The sequence below is a fragment of the Paramisgurnus dabryanus genome, chromosome 3, assembly GCF_030506205.2.
Source record: "Paramisgurnus dabryanus chromosome 3, PD_genome_1.1, whole genome shotgun sequence".
Taxonomy (NCBI): domain Eukaryota; kingdom Metazoa; phylum Chordata; class Actinopteri; order Cypriniformes; family Cobitidae; genus Paramisgurnus; species Paramisgurnus dabryanus.
Window position 1 is genome coordinate 52,639,293 of NC_133339.1, and position 9,821 is coordinate 52,649,113.

At 38.5% G+C, this 9,821-nt stretch overlaps 1 long non-coding RNA gene across 1 annotated transcript; it reads left to right on the forward strand.

Annotated features, from left to right (window-relative positions):
* Positions 1-13: 13 nt before the first annotated feature.
* On the forward strand, positions 14-8,651 carry LOC135745371 (uncharacterized). Its single transcript, XR_010531206.1, has 3 exons — positions 14-95; positions 2,861-2,892; positions 8,533-8,651. It is a non-coding gene; the product is annotated as an uncharacterized lncRNA (long non-coding RNA).
* Positions 8,652-9,821: the final 1,170 nt, after the last annotated feature.

The window sequence follows — 9,821 nt, forward strand, 5'->3', positions numbered from 1 at the left end:
TGTGATCATATAGGTCTGCCATGCGAGGAATGTGCAGAGCGGACATCGTCCGGAAACTTTCTTTATTCAAAGATCCTAAAAAAAGAGGGGATCTGGTAAGTTATTGATTCTTCTATTTCATAAAGATTTTTTTTGTGGGGGTGGTATTTTTTTATGACAGTATGTTCTTTTTTAAATAAAATCCCCAAATCTGGAAGCTCAATCTGCTTTTGGTTCATAAAATATAAATTTTGCATAATAAATGTCAGTAATACATTTAAAGTGATGGTTCGGAGTTAGTTAACCATAGGTTTTTTTGCAACTTGACATCGTTCCAAACAACCCCTCATCAGCTTATATCCTTATATGTTAAAACATTGGTCGAGAAAGCGCTATCAGCTGATGGACTAAATGCATGCGCTAATAGATCCAAACATGCTTCGTACATTACCCCACTAATAATGCCCAGAATCGTACCAAACTTCGACAGTAGTACAAATAGTTTTTGTATTTATAAAATGAGGCATAGCAAAGTTGGTACTATCTTGTCTTATTTTGGGGTGTTTTTTGGAGATATCTTCATATACACGTCTAAATTGTAAGTAGACAAGCATAAGTTTATAACCATGCCTTTGTTTACCAGAAATGTGTTCATTAAATGGGCCTTGAAATATAAATGCGACTTATAAACCAAAGCAAGTTATACAGTATATGTTTTTCCCTTGCAACAATGTGTTTTTTGCTGAGTGCAACTTTGTGCGACATATAGTCCGGAAAATATGGTAGTCTCTATGTTCAGCTCTAGGGATTGGTACTAGCAACTTTGGGAATGTGGTCTGTTTCTACACTGTAAAGATAAAGCCTGCTGAGTTTCTGTTCTATGTCTTTAATTGGACTCACCTGATGAGCCAGGTCTAAATATGTACCAGACCAGACAGTAGTAATGAAATATTGTGGAACTGGGCTGCATTCCCCGAAACCCTCTTAGCTCTAGGTCGTTCTTAAGTTGTACCTTTAGTTGTACGTTATCGTTAATACGTGTTTCCCGAAACGTTCTTAGTTACGCATCCCTTCTGTAAGTCATTCGTTCGGAAGGTTGGTCTTGAGCACTCTTATATCTTATTCCACTTGACTCCGCTAGGGACAATCACTGTGATAAAAGCTTGCAGTCTATAAAACTAAATATTTGTAAAAAAAAAAAAAAGTTGCAATACACTCCATGTTCAATTAGACAAATATTTATATATTTAAAGAATAAAACATTCACACAATTAGATATCATTACACTGATGGTTGTTAGATTTTTTTATTTTGTTTCCCAAAGGAACATCAGCTTCAAACTATAAAATGCTACAGACTTAAAAAACTATTTAAAAAATATTTTGGGTGGAGCAGTTGGTAAAAATATGGCAGTTGTACAGCGAATCTCACTATTTCATTTGTGCATTTCATATCCGTTAAATCTTTAGTCTACCGGCTAGTATTTTAGCTGCAAATAAATAAATCAGGTAAAAATCGAATACCACAGGAGCACATTCATCAAGAAATCATAATTGTTGATTTTTCTAATTATGATTATTAATGTTATTTCGACTTTGCGTCAAAGTTTTTTTATGTTTTATAACTTTGAGGCAACTGCATTCAAAAGAAACTGCTCCACCTGATTACTGCTTGTCAACAAATTTTCCACATTAAAACTAATCAAAGCATAAATCTAAAGCAATCATAATATATATTCATATATTATATGATACTGTATAGATTTGTATATGTTATATTTGAGGTAGACAGACAGGCTCCAGACATGCGTCCATATGCTTTATCCGCATTGTAACCGCGCTGCTTGGCATCCAGTGTCCAAGCACAATAAACACGTGAACTAATGAACAACAACAGTTTGTTTTTATATATTTTAAGTGTAATGCACAGCCAAGCCAGGTGACTTGCATGACCCACTTTATTCCCCTGTGCAACGCACTTATTGAGAACCCTTGATATAAATTACCCTTTAAAGTGAAGGCATAGAGGATGCATTGGAGCAGTTTATGCATTATACGTTTGGAAATGAAGTTACAGGTTTTGCACGGGTTTGTTATAAAATAAAATATATAAGGTTGAATTTAATTGTTTGCAATTTGAAATATTTTTACAAGATATTCCTAATAAATTTAACTTGAACTATTTCTAAAATGTTTCTTTAATAAATAACACAGCTATCTCATAAATCAGCAAAACCTATACATAAAGTGAATAATTGATTGTCGAGCAATCGATATCAACCTATTCAGCACCATCGCCATGGACAGCACCTGGTAACATCGTACGTAAGAAAGTATACCTTAAGAAACCCGCTAAGGTACAGTTCAGGAAACACGCCTAGAAAAGGTATTCCTGTAGTTAAGGTTAAACTTAAGAGTCTTCGTAGCGCGCTAAGAGACAACGTTATCGGGAAACGCAGCCCTGGTTTTTTGGTCCAGAATTGGTGATGAGGGTCATTTTGATGATGTTGGTAAATGGTAGGTAGGAGGGAGATGCATTAATCCATAAAAATGCATTGTAATGTTGATTAAATTTAATACACAGGCACAAATAGAACATATTTTGGGCGAGACCAACGACGGAATGTTAACAAAGGCTTAAACTGAAGACTTAACTTTATACTGAATCCACTAGCAGCAGCAAAGAAGGCATGTAACGTGACACATGATGTCACAATGACAGGAAACAATGATGGACAAGTGAATTATTAAACAGGGGGTTCTACTAATAGGGGAATAGAAACCTGGTGTGAAGGAGACAAACAAGACAATCCATTGCACAGTTGATGTAAATGTCTAATGTAAATGTTGAATGATTAAAAAAACATATGCATATTTTTCAGGTATTTATTCAATGGCGTCCGTGTGCGACCTGGTATGTATGAATTTTACGCAACATTACAACACACTCTATGTCCTGGAACAGTGATTTTCAAAACTCTCCAAGGAGACCCCTGATCACCACACAGTTTTGTTCTAGCCCTGAACAAGCTCTCCAAGTAGATTCAGGGTGTTACTGTAGCTCTGGAATACATCTAATACAGGGGTGGGGCAACCTGTTCCATGGAGGGCCTTAGTGTATGCTGGTTTTTGGTCTTTCCCTTCAATTAGAGCATAATTAGGACCTAGACTGCCAGGTGAGGAGAGATCCTAACCAATTAGTGAGCTTCTCCATCAGTCTGGTACAAGGGAAAAGAGAAAACCTGCATACACTTGGCCTTCCTAGGACCGGTTTGACACCCCTGGTCTAATATATTGCATGGCTGGGGGTTTCTTCGAGAGGTTTTGAGAACCATTGGTTTTGATGTTTTCAAGACCAGTTTTTGGTTGCTCTGTATAGTTTTAACCCAAGGCTACAGTAAAGTGTACAAATTCACTTATTAGTGAATGAAATCAGTAGAGAATGAGTAGGTAGAAAGTGTAGTTTTTAGTTTAGTGTCTTGTCTTGCCATATTATTGGCACACATTTAAACATGTATGATCATTACTTTGGATCACCCACATGTGGTGCAGAACTTTAAGTCGCTGTTTGGCAGCACAACCTCATCAATATGGCCAGTGTTTTTGAATCCTGCTCAGCTCATTACAATTACGCCAGGTGGGTCTGCTTGGGGTGGCATTAATTGGTACAACACTGCCCAGGCTAGACAAGGAGACAGACACAATCAGGCTGTCAGTCTTGTGGGATTTCTTATGTGCAAGTCTGCCACCTGTAAATTCCATAATGGTTGTATACTGTTGAATATGTAGAACCTCGGAAAACCCCTAGATTTTAAAGCAGAACTTGGTAACAATTTTAAGTTAATAAAACTGTCTAGAAATCATTTGGATGGTTCAAAAACCTGTTCTGGGCTTCCCGAAACCTTCTTAACGCTACGTCGTTCTTAAGTTACACCTTAAGCTGTACCTTATCATTAATACGTGTTTCCCGAAATGTTCTTAGTCAAGTATACCTTCTGTAAGTCATACTTTCGTAAGGTTGGTCTGAACCACTCTTAGCTTTACCTTATCACTGTTGCAGGTCTATATGAATATAATTCTGAAGTTTTAATACACCAAGACAGTGTTCAGTTAGGCTAATTCAAGTGTTTTTTCATGCAAATAATAAAATTGTCATTACACTGATTGTTGTTAGAATTTTAATTATATTATTGTATATAATACAATTTTATAAATTTATTTTAATTAACGAGCACTTTTAAATGCCAGTGAAAGCATAGGCTACTGTCAGTTAAGTCCTATTCGGACAATAATATTGTTTCTCATGGTCATGGGCTCGTACAGTAAGTCGGTTATTTTAGTGCCGTCCAATCCATAATCAGTGTTTTTTTCTCACCCAACCCGCGTAAAAATCCCTGGGCAAATTAGTACCTACTGTTTTTTGCCAAACAGGTCGTACGATTATTTAATTGCCGTCTGAATCCACATCTCCGAGTTTACAAGAAGAGATTCAAATTCTACTGTTTAAATCCTTTTTGATCACTGCCGAGCACCATACGTATGATGTACACTTTTATTACTGAAATGCTGTAAAGTATTTACAAGAACAATATTTAATCACAGCTCCATCTAAGCAAACAAAAATAGGAAAGAGAAGAAACCACATAAATAATTGAAATTGTTATTATGGCAGCAATATATGATACAATGTTAAAATATGTCGGCAAGGCTATTATAGGCTTTTATAGTTTGGGTTATTTTTTATAATATCCCATGAGTCCTAATAAATGCATCTATTATAATTTTTAACTATTTATGAAGTGCCTTTTTTATAAAGAACACCGCTTTCTCACATAAACAGCCCCTGCACAAGAGAATAATTGATTCTCGAGCCATCGATATCAACAGATTCAGCAGCATCAATATGGACAGCACCGGGTAACGTCGCACATAAGAAGTTATTTCTTAAAGCAGACATATCATGCTTTTAAATCTGTCCTTTTTACATATAAATCATCTATTTGTGGTCTATGTAAAGCGAAACTGCAATGCTTGGGTCTGAATTCCTCATTATTATAGCCCCACAGGCCCCCTTTCTACCCCTTTTCTGATGTGCATCTGAGAGCAACTCGTTTTGGTACTGTCTTTTTAAATGCACGTCATACCCTGCCCCCTCTCAAGGTTGCAGAGGTGACACTCGGTTAAACTCCACCCCGTTCGGCCATTTTTGTAGTTTTATAGCAGAGATACGATTATCTAGCTGCACAGAAACTTTTTATTTACTCGTTATTCACAAAATGTCAACAACGGAAGACTTGTCCATCCAGCCTTATATGTTCGCGCCAGAGTCGGAAACGGACTGAGAGGAAAATGAAGACGACGAACCTGCAGAACAACGTCTTCATATTGAGGTATCGCAATGGTGTGAGGCTGCAGCCTCCGGAGGTCGCATATCTAGGCTGCATGCGTCATCAAGACGGTCTTATTTCAGAATATTAACAATTATAAAGTTTACTATTATTCTTAGTTAATCGTAAGTTGTTGTAATATGCTCATGACTTGCAAATGTAATGCTCAGTTAACTTAAACCAGGCTTGATGCCCAAAAGCGATCTCCGCAGGCTGCAGCCTTCGGAGTGAGAAACAGCACTGCTAAACCATGACCACCGTGTACTTTACTTTTTTACTTTAAGTTATAAACTGCTTACCGAAGTGCTCTGCTCGTCGTCTCCAAAGAAAGAAGTAATTGACCCCTCAATCAGACGAAGTCTATCGGTAAATCCTTCTTTATACTGGCGGAGATTGGTGAAGTAGTTATCCTTAAAGTGCCTCGGGCACACAAAAATGACTTTATCCACAGATGTGAGTACATTTCTTACGCTCTCGTAACTTCTGCATCCTTGAGCTTGGACTACAATATCGCAGCGAGAAATATAAAATGGCGGATTGCTCGTAGTGTTGGGCTGGAAGTCGATGTCCTTATTTAGCAGTTCCGCTGCAAATACTGTGACGTAATTGTTCAAAAAACGTAATAGATAATAGAAAAATCAGAACCGGTTGGAAAATATGACCAAAACAGAATATAAAGATATCAACAAAGCACCTGAAGAGACTAATTTCAACTTTTATGTACTTATAAACACTACAAATATACAACAAAATGCATTTAAGAGCCAAGAAAGTGGATTTAGCATGATATGTCTCCTTTAAGCAGCTTCCTAAGGTATAGATCGGGGAACACACCTACAAATGGTATACCTTCAGTTAAGTTATACCTTAAGGGGCGGTTTCCCGGACCAGGATTAGCTTAATCCAGAACTAGGCCTTAGTTTAATTAGGAAATATAATTAGTTTTAACAAACATGCCTTACTAAAAACATTACCTGTGTGCATTTTGAGGTAAAACAAAGGGCACTGATGTATTTTAAGATATGTAAGTGCAAGTTGTTTTCAGTTTGGAGAGCTCTTAAAACTGTTTAAGTCTAGGACTAGTCTAATCCCTGTCCAGGAAACCGCCCCTAAAAGTCTTCGTAGCGCGCTAAGAGACAACGTTATCGGAAAACTTAGCCCAGATCTACCGAGTGTCACGATCGGTAACAGGAGTGAGGACGCAATTGCTGGGTTCACCATGAAATAAATAACATTTATTAACAGAACGGAAATAAAACAACAGGTGGGTAACACAGGAACATCCAACAGACGGAACGTGAACAGACACGAACGTAATGACAATAACAATGATCCGGCGACAGGTGAGAAACAGACAGCAGTATAAATACACAACACTAAACAGGGAACAGGTGTGATGAATCAGTCCGTGAATGTCCAGGTGACGTAATCGGAGAGACAAACAAAACATGACACGGATCACCGTGACATGACCCCTCCCTCTAAGAGTGGCTACCAGACACTCACATGAACAAAACAAACACAAAAGTCTGGTAGCAAGAGTCCAAGGGAGGGGTGGAGGGCTTGAGGACCCTGACGCTGCCGGCAGCCGCCGGGACGAAACCAACAGGACGGTGGGCCGGACTGCGCCAGGAGAACCGGAGCGATCGCTCCGAGGACCGAGGCAGGCGAATTACCCCCCTCCTGGGAATCGCCGACGATCCGATGCCCCCCGGAAGTCATCTCCCGTCCCCTCGCGGAAATGGGGACCCTCACTTCGGTAGCCACCCCGGGGAAAAGATCGGGCGTGGTCCGTTCCGGATCCCCCTACGAGCGGGACGGTGGTCCTCCGAGGGACCGTCGACGACGACGACTCAACCGTTGGGGGACCGCCTGGGCCGATCCTCCTCCCGCAGACCCGCAGGAGCGAGCGATCGCTCACGGTGGTCCCCAAGAGACATCGGGGCTGGTGGAGAATGAACCCCGATGTCACTACTCCCCCTCGACGAAATTCCTGGGGGAGCCGCCCTCCGTGAACCCGCTGCGTCCAGTCTGGCCGGATCATTCTGTCACGATCGGTAACAGGAGTGAGGACGCAATTGCTGGGTTCACCATGAAATAAATAACATTTATTAACAGAACGGAAATAAAACAACAGGTGGGTAACACAGGAACATCCAACAGACGGAACGGGAACAGACACGAACGTAATGACAATAACAATGATCCGGCGACAGGTGAGAAACAGACAGCAGTATAAATACACAACACTAAACAGGGAACAGGTGTGATGAATCAGTCCGTGAATGTCCAGGTGACGTAATCGGAGAGACAAACAAAACATGACACGGATCACCGTGACACCGAGCTTCTGCTTTAAAACTTTGGAATCACCAGGAAATGTGTGTGTTTCTTTGAGAAAATTACACCTTCATTCACCAAGGTGACATTAAATTAATAAAAATATGTATTGTTTACCAGTGCCTATGTTGCAAATGTCTATCACTGTTGGAAATGACAGATTTATAATTAATTATTTAAATACAACAAAAAAGACTTGTGTCCTAATAAGTGTTTTAGCTCATCCGTAAATAATTAGGTTTTTACTAACATTTCTGATCAATTTAACAACACCTTGGTGAAGGAAGGAATAGATTTTTATCAAAACACTTGAACATTCCTGGGTCATTACAAATTTCTGAATGGTGGTGTAGAGACGTCTGGGTTGAACAAGCATTTGCACCCAAGTGAGGTTCCTGATGAGACAAAGCTTAGAGAGGAATTGTACTTGAGAATTGTGTGGGAATACAAACAGAGGGAACAATGATCATTATTAAAGACAAAACTATGTAACGATATGAATCTAACCATATCTTTTATAGGTGAAACATTATGCCTGTTAACTTGGACAGCTATTAGAACAAGACTTACATGACATAATATACATTTTCTTATTATTGCAGTCCTATATATAGTAAAAAAATCTCTATGTCAATTATATTACTGAAATATGGACACTCGGTCATGTGCATATAAAGCTGTGCATGCTGAATGGTAATACAGTATTTTCTCTTTCGTTACATAAACAGAAGCCCCTACTGTACTTAGGTTAAATAGGAGAGTGAATAAGACAGATTAAAACAGATGCTGCATTTTCTCATATGATTTCTTACTCTCTTTTGAAACAGTGGGACCAAATGGAAGAACAGTTGGGAGCCTTTGTCCTGCCTTTGAGATGTTGGAGTTAGCACCAGTTTGGAATTTGCCATTGTAATTTTAATCAGTCTAAATAAAAAAGAATATAATTCATTTGTTAATTTTCCATTTTTTAATGAGCGTAATATGGTTTATTTTACTGGACATTTACTCTGTATAGCCATTAATAAATATATCTTTGTGCATAAGTGTTGAGGTCATAATATAAGTATCATGCATGTATTATGCTCTATTGGACAATGTTTTGACTTAAGTCACATCTAAATGTCTAACAAAAGGTCAGATTTGGAAGCATTATTATGTGTACTTTTTAATTTATTTGTAGAATCAAATCACCTGGGGTTTTCAATGATGTAATTGGTCAAACACATTACATAATGTTTCCCTATTTCTTTAAATTGCAGTCTAGATTTTGAGTAATATAATGCAGTTTTAAAATGGGTTTACTTTAGTCATGTATTTATTTCGGAGAATCTGTATCTGCACAACATTCTAGTAGTGACAAAAGTGCGCAGTGGTTGCAGACACAGCACGGGGCGCTGTTTGTCGGAAGGCTGTCTGGACTATTGTAATCAACAAACGAAGAAGAGTAAGTGCCCAAACAATAATAACTCATTGACACACACGTTAGTTGGATCCAATGACAGGTTGGATCAGGGATGCATGTGTGCCCCGCAAATTCACGTCCTAAATACTGTATATTAGCTGATGAAAAATGACATAAATTGTATCATGAAATATACAGGTTTGACTCTAGTCATGTCGTCCCATGATGAATAATAGGCCTAATCATATTTTTAGGCTTAACCAATACATTATATATTTGGATGCAATTATATACTAAAGTTGCAGAACGTAATCAAACGTTGCATATAGGTCCCATGAATAGATCTAAAAGAATAGCCTATTCAAAATCTCACATCTAACATGAAATGAAACATATTCTTTATTATCACTTTACAAACAGGGAATTAACAGTTTTTCTCCATATTGTCTAATACAGTTTTGGGTTTACATCCAAGCTGTTGAATGAAAATGCAAGTAGTTAGCCAAAAATTCAATGCTATTTGCTACACGTACGTCAAGGGGGGAATGCACGCGATTCCACGACTGCATTACTACGCGTTGCCATGACATCTATTATTGTCGGAGTTTTGAAAATATTTTAAAGAGAGAGAGAGAGAGACTGACTGATGAGTACAGAGTAACAAGATGGGCGTGGCTTTTAAAAGTGCCTCAGTGTATGTCTATGGTGCTTTGA